This window comes from Dipodomys merriami, unplaced genomic scaffold (assembly GCF_024711535.1).
Source record: "Dipodomys merriami isolate MVZ:Mamm:240054 unplaced genomic scaffold, mDipMer1.0.p SCAF_35, whole genome shotgun sequence".
NCBI lineage: Eukaryota > Metazoa > Chordata > Mammalia > Rodentia > Heteromyidae > Dipodomys > Dipodomys merriami.
Genome location: NW_027205048.1, coordinates 9,989,902 through 10,003,984, shown reverse-complemented (window position 1 = coordinate 10,003,984; position 14,083 = coordinate 9,989,902). Strand labels below are relative to the sequence as shown.

At 47.3% G+C, this 14,083-nt stretch overlaps 1 long non-coding RNA gene across 1 annotated transcript; it reads left to right on the top strand.

The window, feature by feature from the left end:
* Positions 1-686: 686 nt before the first annotated feature.
* Positions 687-13,801, top strand: LOC138803923 (uncharacterized). The gene is made up of 4 exons (XR_011365097.1): positions 687-754; positions 6,767-6,929; positions 8,909-9,019; positions 10,391-13,801. It is a non-coding gene; the product is annotated as an uncharacterized lncRNA (long non-coding RNA).
* The last annotated feature ends 282 nt before the right edge of the window (positions 13,802-14,083 follow it).

Genomic DNA, 14,083 nt, shown 5'->3' with positions numbered 1-14,083 from the left:
AGCTACCTAGGAGGTGGAGATGGGGAAGATAATAGTTTGAGGTCAATCCAGGCCCAAAGTCAACAAGACCGTCTCTTAACCAAAAGCTCAATATGGTAGCACATGTCTGTCCTTTCAGCTACACAGGAGGTGTAAATAGGAGAACCACGATCCAGGCCAACCTGAACATGAAACACTATCCTAAAAACAATGAAAGCCAAAAAGGGCTGGGAGCATGATTCAGTTGGTAAATACCTGCCTGGCAGGACAAAGTCTCGAGTGTAATCCCCAGTACTACAATAACACAACACACACATACACATACACACACCCCTTAGGTTTCATTTCTTTGTTCTATTGAAGATGCACTCTAGCAAAATGTAACTAGCTTGGCATGAGCTTGTTTCTGCTGAGCACAGGGTAGGGGGTTAATCAAGTTAGTAAATGATCAGTAAGGTTAGTGAAATCTAATGGTATTTTAATGTGTTTTCTAGAGGTGCTGGTTACTGAAGTGAGATGTAGAACACCAGGAAAAGATGTTCATTGTGCTGAAGAAATAGTCTTATTGAAGACTGAATTTGCTTTTTTATTGGGTAGTACTAAGCTTTAGACCCTGGGCCTTCTGTTTGCTAGGCAGGTGATCTGCTGCTGGGCCATGCCACTAGTCCTTTTTTTGCACTGGTTACTTTTGAGATAGTTTTTCTTTTTTTCTTTTTGTCGGTGGTGAGGCTTGAACTCTGGGCCTGGGCACTGTCCTTCAGCTCTTCATCTCAAGGTGAGTACTCTACCACTTGAGTCATAGCATCACTTTTAGTTTTCTGGTAGTTAATTGGAGATAAGAGTCTCATGGGGACTTTCCTGCCCAGGCTGGCTTTGAACCGCAATCCTCTGGTCTCAGCTTTCTGAGTAGTTAGGATTACTACAGGTGTGAGCCACTGGCTCCTGGCTGAGGATTTGCTTCTTGACCATGCCTGTGCATAGACCAAAATCCTCCTATTTTATGGTTTTCACTATAACTGGGACGACAGATGTGTGCCACTATGCCCAACTTCTTTTTTTTTTTTTTTTAACCAGGGCTGAGAACCAAACCCAGGGCCTTGGGCGTGCCAGGCGGGCGCCCTTCCGCTGGGCTAAACCCCCAGCTCCTATGCCCAACTTCTTTTGTTGCTTTTTAAAAACTATACTTTAATGGGCACTGGTGGCTCATGCCTATAGTCTTAGCTACTCAGGAAGCTGAGATCTGAGGATCGCAGTTCTAAGCCAGCCTGAGCAGGAAAGTCTGAGAGATTCTTATCACCCGAAAACCAGATGTGGCTCTGTGGCTCAAAGTGGTAGAGTGTCCTGAGCCCAAAAGCTCAGGGACAGTGCCCAGGCCCCAAGATCGACAACAAACAAACAAACGAAAACCCCAAACCCACCAAACTGCACTTTAACTATTCAAAGCCCTTCTTTAGAATATAAAAGAATCTGAGTATACACACACACACACACACACACACACACACACGTGTGTATAGATTGTAGAGGGTCTTAGAAGCAGACTTTCTGGCTGTCTGTGCCCCCACATCTGCTGTTGTGTTAACATCATATAGGGGTGGCAGTTTCTGCAGAGCTAATTACTCCCGTTTCCCTTCTCCCCTTCTTGCAAATCAATGTGTATGGTCTGTATTGAGGAAATGAAAGAAAATCTCTCAAATGAGAGCAGACACACTGTTCCTTTAGAGCAGGACTCAAAGGCGTGGGGTGGGGAAGCTTGTGTGGGAAGAGGACTTCCTTGGGGGAGCTCCAGTGGAGGTGGGGCGGGGCCCAGGAAAGCTGCATGTGAGAAAACCAGAAGCAGGTCAGGTCCTGTGCTGGGTCTCAAGTTGGAAGGAGGGGTAAAAAAAGTCACTAGCCACAGACTGTGGCCTTCCTGGCAGGCTGCTATGGATAAGAGATCTCTGTCCGCTCAGGTCTGGCAAGGGTCTGTTTGCCTTTCAAGAAATACCAGAGAAAGCCCTGGTCCCTGGAGTAGCAGTGTTCCTGACCCGTCTCCTCTCACCACCATCTAGGGTGGAAGGCAGGAAGAAGCCCCTTCAATGGCCTTTAGAAGGCCCCTTCAAAGCCCCAAGCATTCCCTTCTCCCCTAGAACAGGTGTACGGCAAATACCCTGCCTCAGCAAGCCTTTTGAGAGGAAGCATGATGTGCAGAGAAGCTCACGTGGTCTGGGGAGAGGAGTCCAGGCTGGCCCCACCTCACACGTGAAAACTGCAGGAACTACATGTGCAGTGGATGGAAAGGTGACCTTCCAAACCTTTGAAGGTGACCTTAGGTAGAAATACTGTTTTGGTAGATGCAATTGAAGATTATGATATGAAGTGATCATCCTGGTCACCCAGGTGGGACTGAAGTCCAATGACAGGTGTCACAGTAAAGGGCACACAGGAAGACCACAGGCAAATGGAGGGACAGGCAACATGAGGGCAGGCGGAGCATCCTAAACCAAGGGACGCTGACAGCAGTGGAGGTAGAGAGGCCAGGAACTTCCTTCTTTGGAGCCTGAGGGGGGAGCAGAGCACGGCCTTGCCCTGCCCTGCCATGTTTTAACCTCAGACTTCTGGTTTGAAGTTTTATTCTGTGACAATACCATTTTGATAGTCTTATACTGCCCAATTTATGGTAATTTGCTAGGGCAGCTATAGGAAGCTAACAGGATATAAGACCAAAATACTAAAAGCCATTCCATGGTTGGGGGTGAAGGAGGGAGAGAGAACCGAGAAAGTTCTCCTCAAGGGCCACCAGCAAACAGCCACTGTATCATAAACTTCCACTTTTACATAAGACCAAATCCTGCGGAGCAGACAATTATAAATAACACAGGACAGAAGGAATTGCTTTACATTTTGGGGGGCAGGGGTCGGTCGTGGGGCTTGAACTCTGGGCTTGGGCGCTGTCCCTGCGCTCTTCAGTGCAAGGTGAGCACTCTACCGCTTGAGCCACAGCGCCACTTCCGGTTTTCTAGTGGTTTATTGGAGATAAGAGTCTCACGGACTTTCCTGCCTGGGCTGGCTTTGAACCGTGATCCTCAGATCTTAGCTTCCTGAGTAGCCAGGATTACAGGCGTGAGCCACCAGTTTTGCTTTACATTTTAATATGTGCATAATTTATTTGCCAGTCCTGGGGCTTGAACTCAGGGCCTGGGTGCTGTCCCTGAGCTTCTTTTTGCACAAGGCTAGGCATTCTACCACTTCAGCCACGGTGCCACTTCCAGCGTTTTCTGTGTATGTGGTGCTGGGGAATCTAACCCAGGGCTTCATGCATGCTAGGCAAGCACTCTACCATTGAGCTACCTTCCCAGCCCCAAACTGCATAATTTTTTAAAAATCAGTTGTGGGGCTTGAACTTAGGGAGCCATCCCTGAGCATTTTTGCTCAAGGCTAGCACTCTACCACTTTGAACCACAGTGCCACTTCCATAAACGGCATACTTTTTGACAAAGACAGTCTGTGGTCACCTGCACTTGTTATTTTGTGATAGGGTCTCACTTCTTCCCTCCATTGCTAGGATGACAGGTGTGCTCCACCTCATCTTGCTTCTTCCTTTGAGATGGAGTCTTGTTAAACACAATCCATAGGGCTGTGAGAAAAGTATTGAACCTTTGGGGCTAAACAATAAGGAAGCAATTATGCTTTCCTAATCCTTTAAGATTCTGATTGGTACTAGCAACTTCCTTCAGTGCACCTGGGAGCAGGCTCTCAGTACCTGTGGTACTCGCGTGCCATGGACTGCTCTGTGGTGTTGGATAAGGGCAACAAACTTTCTCATCAGCCCTTGCCTCAATGCCCAGGAGAATTTGAATACTGTTTTCCAAATGCGCTGCTCTCCAGAAAGCGGATTTACAAACACACAATCTAGGTTTAACTAAGCTGATCATTATGCATTGGAAAAAACAAAAAAAAAAGTTTTATAAAAACAGGTCTTCATAAGCCGGGCGCTGGTGGCTCACGCCTGTAATCCTAGCTACTCAGGAGGCTGAGATCTGAGGATTGCGGTTCAAAGCCAGCCCAGGCAGGAAAGTCCATGAAACTCTTATCTCCAATAAACTACCAGAAAACCGGAAGTGGCACTGTAGCTCAAGTGGTAGAGCACTTGCTTTGAGCTGAAGAGTGCAGGGGAAGTGCTCAGGCCCAGAGTTCAAGCCCCACAACCGACAAAGAAACAAAATTTTAAAAAAAACACAAAAAAACAGGTCTTCACAAAGAACTGAAGATTAAATACAGTAGGATGAGTCTCAGAAAACAACAAGAAATGAGGTGTTCGATAGGAGCTGTGTGTTGAGGTACCACCCAGTTCTGGCCAGCCTGAAGAAGGCTGTAAGAATGATCCAGACTGTCCACAGAGTTGTAAGGAAAGTAGGAACATATATTGCTTGAAGCCAATAACTCTGTCTAAGATTAGACAGTCTAAGATCTAAGGCCACGTTTAAATGTGCTGGAGCCTATACAATGGACAGTGGTCAGGTGGGAGAACTTTTAGTGAGCCCAGCTTTGTTACTTGTCCTTGCTGAGCTTAGAAAGGCATCTAGCATGTGATAGATGTTTAAAGACATTTTAATGAGGGCTGGGAATGTGGCTCAGTGGTAGAGTGCTTGCCTACCATGCACGAAGCCCTGGGTTTGATTCCTTAGTGCCACCTTAAACAGAAAAAGGCGGAAGTGGCACTGTGGTTCAAGTGGTAGAGTGCTAGCCTTGAGCAAAAGAAGCTTAGGGACAGTGCTCAGGCCCTGAGTTCAAGCCCCAGGACTAGCAAAAAGAAAAAGAAAAAGGCATTTGAACAAAAAAGATAAATCATAGCAAAACATACATTGAACAAGTGCTTTTACAGGAATTATTTTAGCTGACCTTTGAGGTAAGTACTATGATTATCAGAGGGCAACTGTGGCTTAGGGAAATTATTTGCCAAACATAACCACTGGAAACTGCCGAGTGGGGATTTGATCCTACCCATACTTCCTTGAAGTCGCTTGGGAACACCGCCACACCGATTCTAGCCCGGCTGTCATTCCATATGAGATCAAATTCTACACACAGAATGTTGCTCCCGTTGTCCTTGGCCACCAGTCCCTCCGTGGTCAGAGTGGTGGTTGGGGTTTGCGCTCTTCATTCCTGGATCTGGGGTTCTCATGGTGGTAGCAGCTGTGGACCCAGCTTGATCGGGAAGAGGTCACCAATGGAGGTCGTCAGGATGAAAATGCCCAGCCAGAAGCTGATTGCTTCAGATGCCAGTACCTGGGAGGAGAGCCAGGGTGCTGCTCCAGTTTGGGCTCAGTGAGAACTAATTGATGCCAGTTGTAGTCCCTGGGACCCAGGTGGTGCCCATTACGCAAAGGAGCAAAGCCAGCACAGTGGAGGGCTTGTGCCAGGCAGGACCTCTGTGGCCAATTGCTTTGTTGGTACTAGTGTGAGTGTGAGTGTGTGTGTGTGTGTGTGTGTGTGTGTGTGTGTATGAGAGAGAGAGAGAGAGAGAGAGAGAGAGAGAGAGAGAGAGAGAGATCCTGCCGTCTGTTCATGCTCAGGTGGACAGAGGCAGCTGGACAGAATGAATCTATATACAAGCTGCATGTTGGGCCACTGGGTGTTGGGAATGCTGAGCCCCTGTCAGAGCTGGCTGCTTAGAGAGGAGGACTGAGGCTCCTGGCAATGAGGGCTGTGCCTGGAGCTTTACGTGAGGTTATCCTCTCAGTCCTCCTCGCTCCCAGTACCCTCTCACTGTTCGCCATTCCATTGTGCTTTGTGTTGTCTCCCTCCTTCCATCCCCCTCCCTCCCTCCCTTCTTTCCTTTCTCTTTCTCTCCTTCCTTCTTCCTTTCTTTTTCTTTCTTCTTTTCTTTTCCTTTTCTTTTTCTTTCTTTCTTTCTTCCTGTCTTTCTTTCTTTCTTCCTGTCTTTCTATTTCTTTTCTTCCTACCTTCCTTCCTTCCTTTCTTTCTCTCCTCTTTCTCCCTCTCTATCCCTCCCTACTTCCTTCCTTCCTTTCTTTTTCTTTCCTTCCTTCTCTTTTCTTTCCTTCTCTTTCTTTCTCCCTCTCTCTCCTTCCTTCCTCCCTCCCTTCCTTTCATTCTTTCCTTCTTTCTCTTTCTTTCTTTCCTTCTCTTTCTTTCTCCCTCTCTCTCCTTCCTTCCTTTCTTTATTTCTTTCCTTCTCTTTCTCCCTCCCTCCCTCCCTCCCTCATTTCTTTCTTTCTTTCTTTTCTTTCTTTCTTTCTTTCTTTCTTTCTTTCTTTCTTTCTTTCTTTCTTTCTTTCTTTCTTTCTTCCTTCCTTCTCTTTCTTTCTCCCTCTCCCTCCTTTTTCTCTCTCCCTTTCTCTCCCTCCCTCCCTCCTTTCCTCTCTTCCTCCCTCCCTCCTTTCCTTCCTTCCTTCCTTCCTTCCTTCCTTCCTTCCCTGGAGGGCTTGAGGTACCTACAGGAAGAGCTGGCACTCTACTTTGATCAGCTAGGTCTTAGGCCCTGGGTACACTCCATGATGATCATCACAGAGCTGGGGGTGAGAGGGATGGGGCAAAAAGAAGAAAAGGCAAGGTGGATGTGGGGGTAGGCCACTGCCCCAGGTCTCCAGGCTCCATGGTGGGAGGCTGTTGACTCCAGGTGAAAGAACTCCTAGGACCAAGAGTCACAGTAGATGGAGCAGCTGGGTGGGGGCTGGGGGTGGAGGGAATGAAAGCTAGCTCAGGGGGGTGAGACCATTCACATCAGGGGAGGAGGTGAGGGAGACCCCTTCGATCCAGGTGAATTTATGTCTTCTGCCCACAGGATGCCAGCATCTGGAAGGGTTAGCAGGCAAGCCCATCCCAGGAGACCCCCTGTTTTTCCCAGCCCCCATGGCCAAGAAGCTGGAAAAGAGAGGATAGCCACAGAGGCAAAGACCCCTGTATTCCCAGGTCAGAAAGGAGCAAAGTGGACCACCTGACTCCATGTAAGTCCTTGGAGCCCCAAGCCAACTGTGGGTGATTACGGTCCCCTTGGCCCCAGGTAGAGATGGATTCTAGCCCAGGTGGGCTGTTTCTGAGAGGAAAGAAGCCAGTAGCTCTGCCCAGGCTCTGCTGAGATGGCTGGAAGGGGAGAGCTGAGGCAGGGTCCTCTGCTGTTCACTCCGTGTGCTCTCCACCCCTGTGTGTCAGGCACCAGCAGGTGCACAGTAGTGCACTGTAGTGAGAAAGACCAAAAATGCAAAGCAGACAACTCACGGTATAGTAAAAGAGCTGTGGAGGACTGGTGGGGGAGGGGTGGGGGAGGAGATTGCCTCCTCCCTGGGGAGGGATCATTGAGCAAGGGGTATGTGTGTGTGTGTGTGTGTGTGATTCCGAGGACCACTTGGGGAAGACTATTTTAGGAGAGGATTGGTAGTTTCTCTCCCCCTTCTCTCCTCCTGAGGTGGCTCTAGAGGTCTCCCTGAGGATGCCAAAACCCAGTAATCATGAGAATCTCAGATTCTAAGCTCAGACACCTGAGATTCTGGTCCTGTGGCCTGGCAGAGGGGCCAGGAACCTTCCCTAAAACAAGTTATCTGGGCCTGGCCACGTCAATGTCTGAGATCTGCAGACTGACCCACCAATCATATCTACTACTACTCACCAAGCACCTGCTAGACCGAGAGGGGGTCAGAGCACAGGGATTGAGAGCTCACGCAGTGTCTCAGGGGCCCACTTTGCCTGTGTTTTTAAAAATTTAATTAAATTTATCTAGGTCCTGGGGCTTGAACTCAGGGCCTGAGCACTGCTCCTGGGCTTCCCCTGCCCCCCTCAATGCTAATGCTCTATCTCTTGAGCTACACCTCCACTTTCAGATTCTTGGTAGTTTATTGGAGATAAAGTGTCTCACAGACATTCCTGCCTGGGCGGGCTTCAAACTGCAATCCTCAGAGCTCCACCTCCTGAGTGGCTAGGATTATGGATTATAGGTGTGAGTCACTAGTGCCCAGCAAGCCTGTGCTATCTTTTCAAAAAATATATAATATAGAGTTGCTGGTCTGGGAAGGTGGCTCAGTGGTAGAGCGCTTGCCTTGCATGCATGAGGCCCTGGGTTCGATTCCTCAGCACCACATAAGCAAAAAGAAAAAAGCCGGAAGTGGCGCTGTGGCTCAAGTGGTAGAGCGCTAGCCTTGAGCTGAAGAGCTGAGGGACAGCGCCCAGGCCCAGAGTTCAGGCCCCATGACTGGAACAACAACAACAAAAAAAGAATAGAGTTGCTGAGGTGGGATAGTGTTATTCCACCCATGTTATAGAGGAGGAAATAGAGGCTCAGTGACATTAACTTGCTTACGATGACAAGGTGCCACGTGGGGAACCTCTCTGCACTGAGACAAGCCACATGGGACAATGGGGTATAGGAGTCAAATGGAGAAGGGCTGTGCCCAAGTTAGGCTTTCAGAGAAAGGTGACTGAGTCTGGAGATGGGGTGCGAGAGCTGGGCTGTGTGTAGTGGAGAAACAGGCCCAGCAGGGAGAGGCTCAGAGAAGATGATGACTTCATGCAGAACATGAATCCATTGTCCAGACAGAAGCAGACATGAGAGATGGCATGGCCCTGAATCAGGAAGTGGAGCTCTCTGGCTCTCTGTGGCAGGACAGGAGACTTATTCCATGGCAGAGAAAAGGACATGGAACCTGAGGACCAGAGTTTGTATGGACATAGCAGACCAGAGGTTTCAAGTTTAGCATAACTAAAGATAGCAGCTTAAGCAAAACTAAAATAGTAAAGGTTCTCTCCTTCTGTCTTTGTGGCACCCCATTGACTGGCACTTGTGTCTCCTCCACCTTCCCTCTTTGCTCTGCCTGGTAGCTTGCAGGAGTCTCAGAAGGACTTCCTTTGCTGTCACAAAGGTTATTGAGATCTTGGAAGCCTTAAACACCTTTTTGGCTTTGGCTAGTTTGTTTCTGCTTCTGGTAACCCACAGATCCTGTCTAAAGTGGAAATGATGAGCCTGCTTTTGGTTGTAAGCAACTGGTTATGTGTGGGTGGACCGCACACATAAACCAATACGAAGAAGCTGGGAATTCAGAGGAAGGTAAGGGTTGTAGTAGTTAATACCTGTGGTTGGGACCTCAGTGGCTTACCACAGTATGCACAGGCTTGTGTCTTGTTTACACCATGGTGCCTGGCAGCTCTTGGTTGGACAGTCCTCATCTAAGTGGACACCAATCCCCCACTGCATGGCTCCTCCCTCCTGTGCATCCTTGGGGTGCTCAGCAGTCTAATATGAGTAGTCTGTGAATGCCACTTACCTGCCACTTGGGAGAGCTAGTTATGCCAAAGGACATTGGGGAAAACAGTATAGTTATTCTTGGCAGTTTTGAACCAGCAGGGTACAGGGGTACATGCCTAAAACTTGAGCAGTTTCAGAGGTTGAGGTAGGAGGATCTCAAGTATGAATCCAGTATGAGCTAGTCCTTATCTCAGAAAGTCAGTTACTATCTGACCCAGCAATCCTACTTCTAGACATGTATCCCCAAGTGTAAAGACAGCTATTCAAACAAATCTTTGGACATAGATTTTGTAATGGCATCATCTACCAATAGCTCCCCGCCCACAAGCAGCAATAGTCCAAATGTACTGCTATGGATAAGTGAATAAACCAGTTGTAGTATATCCATTCAATACAGTGTTATTCAGCCATCAAAAGGAATGAAATGCGGATTCAAGCTACAATGTGGGCAAACACAGAAGACATGGTTAGTGAAAAAATCCAGACTCTGCAGGACAGAAGCCACATGAGGAATGAGAAACATACAGAAAAGATAAATTCATAGAGATGGAAAGCAGGAGCTGGTTGGAGGGAGGAAAGGGGAGTAATTGTAATAGATAGAGGGTCTTTCTCCTGGTGTGTTGTGTTTTAGAACTTGATGTAGGGAAAATCTGGCTACCTGATGTTGTGAATGTAAGACATATTCCTTAGATACACTTTAAAATGGTACTTCTATGTGGTGTGAATTACTGGTAGGAAAAAATGCAAAGGAGCTGGTACTTGATTACTAGATACAACCATATACTATGGAACTGGGACATGTGCACGCACACGTGTGTGTGTGTGTGTGTGTGTGTGTGTGTGTGTGTGTGTGTGTGTGAGGGGGGGGAGGGAGAGAGAGAGATTGTGTGTGGGCCCTGGGGCTTGAACTCAAGACTAGCACTTCACCACTTGGGCCCCAGCTCCACTTCCAGCGTTTTGGTTAATTAGAGTAGCTAGGAGCTAGGATTACAGGAATAAGCCACCAGCGCTTAGGACAGGTGCACACTTTTGCTACCTCTCCCTCCACTCCCCCGGTATACACACCCCTCCCCCATCCACCTCCCTATCAGCGGATATGCAGTCCACTCTAGAGTTTGGATGTGGCTTCTCTTGCTTTGATGACATAAACTACATCTGTCTCACACATCCCAGTACCCAGAAGAGGAGCAGAAACTGTAGAACAACAACAGAAACTACTGAGAAAGGGGAAGAAGAGCCAACAGAAGCCACGAAGGTCAGCAGTCTAAGATCCTGCTGGGCAGAAGCACAAAAGGTGTGGACAAGGCGTGGACACACCCTCCAGCCCTCCAGGAGATGCCTCCTCTGACTTCTGGGAGGAGTTCACAGGATTCATTCCTCTTTAAGGCCCCGACTCCACTGGTTGAGTGGCTCCCATCGTGCTCAGCATCTCCATCTTTAAAGCAAGCACTGAGGAGCTGGCCTTACTTAGAGGCTGTGTGAGCAGACTTGCGCAAGCCAACTTCCCCCTTGCACAATCTTGGGGCCCAGGGTTGTTTAATGCATGAGTAGTTGATATCTTCCCCGGTTTAGGCTCCTTAATTCTCTGGCTATGAAATTCCCTCAGAAATGTAGTGAGCTACTTACTCGACACCAAAACACAGGTACTGCATTATTTAGTTATATGACCAGCAACAGGCAAAATGATCCATGATTCTACTTTGTATAATGTCAAGTACTTTTCTCCCCAAATCCTTCTGGTTTGGAATCTGACAGATAAGAAGACACTCCAAAGGACTAAATGATTGGCTTAAAGTGACTCGCACAGCCAGTGTGAGCAGAGGCAGGACTAGAACTTAGATCTCCAACTTTATAGTCCCAGGAGCACTCATACCAGCTCCAAGAGGGAAGCAACAGATCCAGCAGTTACCAGCATAGCTTTTCCTTTCTATGCTTTCAATTAGCATATATGAAATACACTGCCAATCTAATTTAATTATAATTAGGTAACCAGAAGGCTGATTATGTTGTAAATTTAGATTAAAGAGCTGTTGTTTTCAATTAGTCTTGATTGTAAAGTGCTTTGACACTTCTCCCAGCCTCCAGGAAAGTTCCTTATATGTGTAACTTCCTGCTTTCTTACTTTCATTTTGCTCATAGCCCTGGGATGGCAGTTACTGGACTCACCTCTGTCTGGTGCCGAGTTGAACTTGGTAGGGATCCCTTTGTTAGCAAAGGCTGCTGGGGTTTTCAGCTGTCTACTAGAGGGTCCAAATGAAAATGACTCAGACCCTAAGAGGGATTGAACTCTCACACAATAGGAAGCTCAAGAGGTCAGGCAGTCCCACTGTGAGTTCACTTGGTATCAGCACATCCATAGGTATTCACACTCATTCTGTCTCCCTGCTCTGCCAACTTAGATTACTGACTTTGGACCTCAGGCCTGTCCCTAACTGGTTGTATAATGGTTGCTGGGGGGCCCAAGCTTTCCTATTCCTCCAGAAGAGAACATTTCTTCCTCAAATCCTTTGGCCACCAGTAGACTTCTCATGACTGTTTGGCCAGGATCACATACCAGACTATAAGTCAATGTTCCTAAGGAAGCACCCATTGGCTTTGGGCAAGCCAACATTCATCCTACAGGGCTCTCCTTAGAGACCACGGTTACCTGCCAGCAAATGTGTACAGGCCATAGAAACAGTGTGGTGCTGACTCAGCTATCAATAGTCCCCTCTTGGCCTCAGTGTGGTCACATCTAGCTGGCCCTAAGCTGAAATATGCACCAAAGAGATCCAGTTGCTCCCTCACTCTCTACTGAATATGTGCCATCTCTATATTTGTCCCCTCTCCCCTTTGGCAGCACTGGGGCTTGAACTCAGGGCTTTGTACTTTCTAGGTAGCTGCTCTATCCCTTGGGCCACACCCTCTAACCCTTTATGCTTTAGTTATTTTTAGGACAGGGTCTCACTTAGATCTCAATCTCCATACTTGTAATTCTTGCATAGATACAGTAACAGACATACGTCACCATAAACAGCTTTTGTGCCTTTTTTTTTTTTTTTAAATGAAGCACAGTTAGGTAGGGAAAGAAGGATGAAAAAGGGGGGGGGGAGAGAACCTTCTAGATGATGATGGAGGAGAGCTGACTAGAAGGAAAGTATAGATGATGTGGGAGTGGCCAGGTCATCTTGTTATCCCTGGGGAGAATGGGAAGACTGCTTCTTGGAATGAAGGTGTTGGAAAAGAAGGGACTGGCTCTAAGTACCTTAAGTAACTCAGATGTCTCTGAGGTCAGAAGCTTCTATCTGACTTGAAGTGTTATTCCGTTGCATACGGCTGCCTTCTACAGTGACTGTCTTCTGCTGGCCAGCTACTCAAGACTTCCCCAGAGCCTTGGCCAGCCCAGCTTCCCTCTGCTGCCAGGGTGGCCCCACTTCTGGAATGGAGCATGGTGAACAAGTGCATGGGGTCAGGCTTCCTGTCCTTATACGCCAGCTCCTCTTCGGACCTTGGAGATTTCATCATACTCTCTCAGCCTCAGTGTCACCAGCCATGTGCACTATACCTGTCCTTGGGGTGCTTTATTTGTGTGCTAGTCTTGGGGTGTGGATGCTGTCCTGGGCTTTGTTGCTCAAGGTTAGTCCTCTACCACTTGAACCACAGCTCCTCTTCTGGATTTTTTTTCCTAGTGCTTACTTGGAGATAAGCATCTCATGGACTTTCCTGCCCAGAGTGTCTTTGAACTGCTGCAATCCTCAGATCTCAGCCTCTTAAGTAGCTAGGATTACAGGCTTGAGCCATTGGTACCTGGCTACCTCTGATCGTTTTTGTGAGGATTAAATAAGTACTTACTTAGCACAGTGAGGCATGGCATTAGCACACAATGGATGCTTGCTATTATTATTGTTATTATTTATTACCTTTAATAGCCTTGACATTGTTAATGTGTTATCTTTGGTATTCTGGAGATGCTGGCTAATGTTCCCACTATCATAACCCCAAGGTTTCCCCTTCCTCCTCCCTTCCCTCTCCCTTTCTTTCTCTTTGTTCTGGTCCTTGGGCTTAAACTCAGGCTTGGATGTTGTCCCTGAGTTTTTGCTTAAGGCTGGTGTTCTACCACTTGAGCCACATCTCCACTTCTGGATCTGGGGTGGTTAATTGCAGTTGAGTCTCATGGACTTTCCTGGTCAGGCTGGGTTTGAACTGCAATCCTCAGATCTCAGCTTCCTGAGTAGCTGGGGTTACAGGCATGAGCCACCATTGCCTGACTTGAACTTAATTTTTATTCTTTGCAATTAGACACAAGCTACTGGCTAAATTCCAGTGAATAAGTAAGGGATTAAGTCCCTGCTTGCCACATGTCTAGTGGTCCCTGTATCTAGAGTATCTATATAGATTTAAAAATTAATCACTAGCATCAGCTCATCCAATTTTCCATTTTCTGTACATTTTTACAAAATCAATGAAGTAAAATAGGCAATGTTTACGAACATATACTAACATGCAGATAACAGAAGATAACAGGGAAGCTGCACAAGCTGACCAATGGTAGCAGGAAGCAGCATTGCCAAATCTGTAACATGGGGGTTAGAATGTATGGTGCTATTTGAGATATGACGAATAAACTACCATTTGTGTATGAAACAGACTTAATATTCATTTGTATCTGCCTCTTCTTAAGTATGATCAGATATAAACCAACTCTTCTGATAACTGGTAAAGCTATAAAAGGCATGTTGGCCCCTACGTTCATGAAGCATTGGTCCAATCATCTGGTGTGCCAGTGAGAATTGCTTGGATTGAATGGCCATGAAAAACCAGGTGTCTTGCTCTCACTGATGCCAACATGGATACCATGGCACCTGCTGACTCTGGCTGATGGTGGCA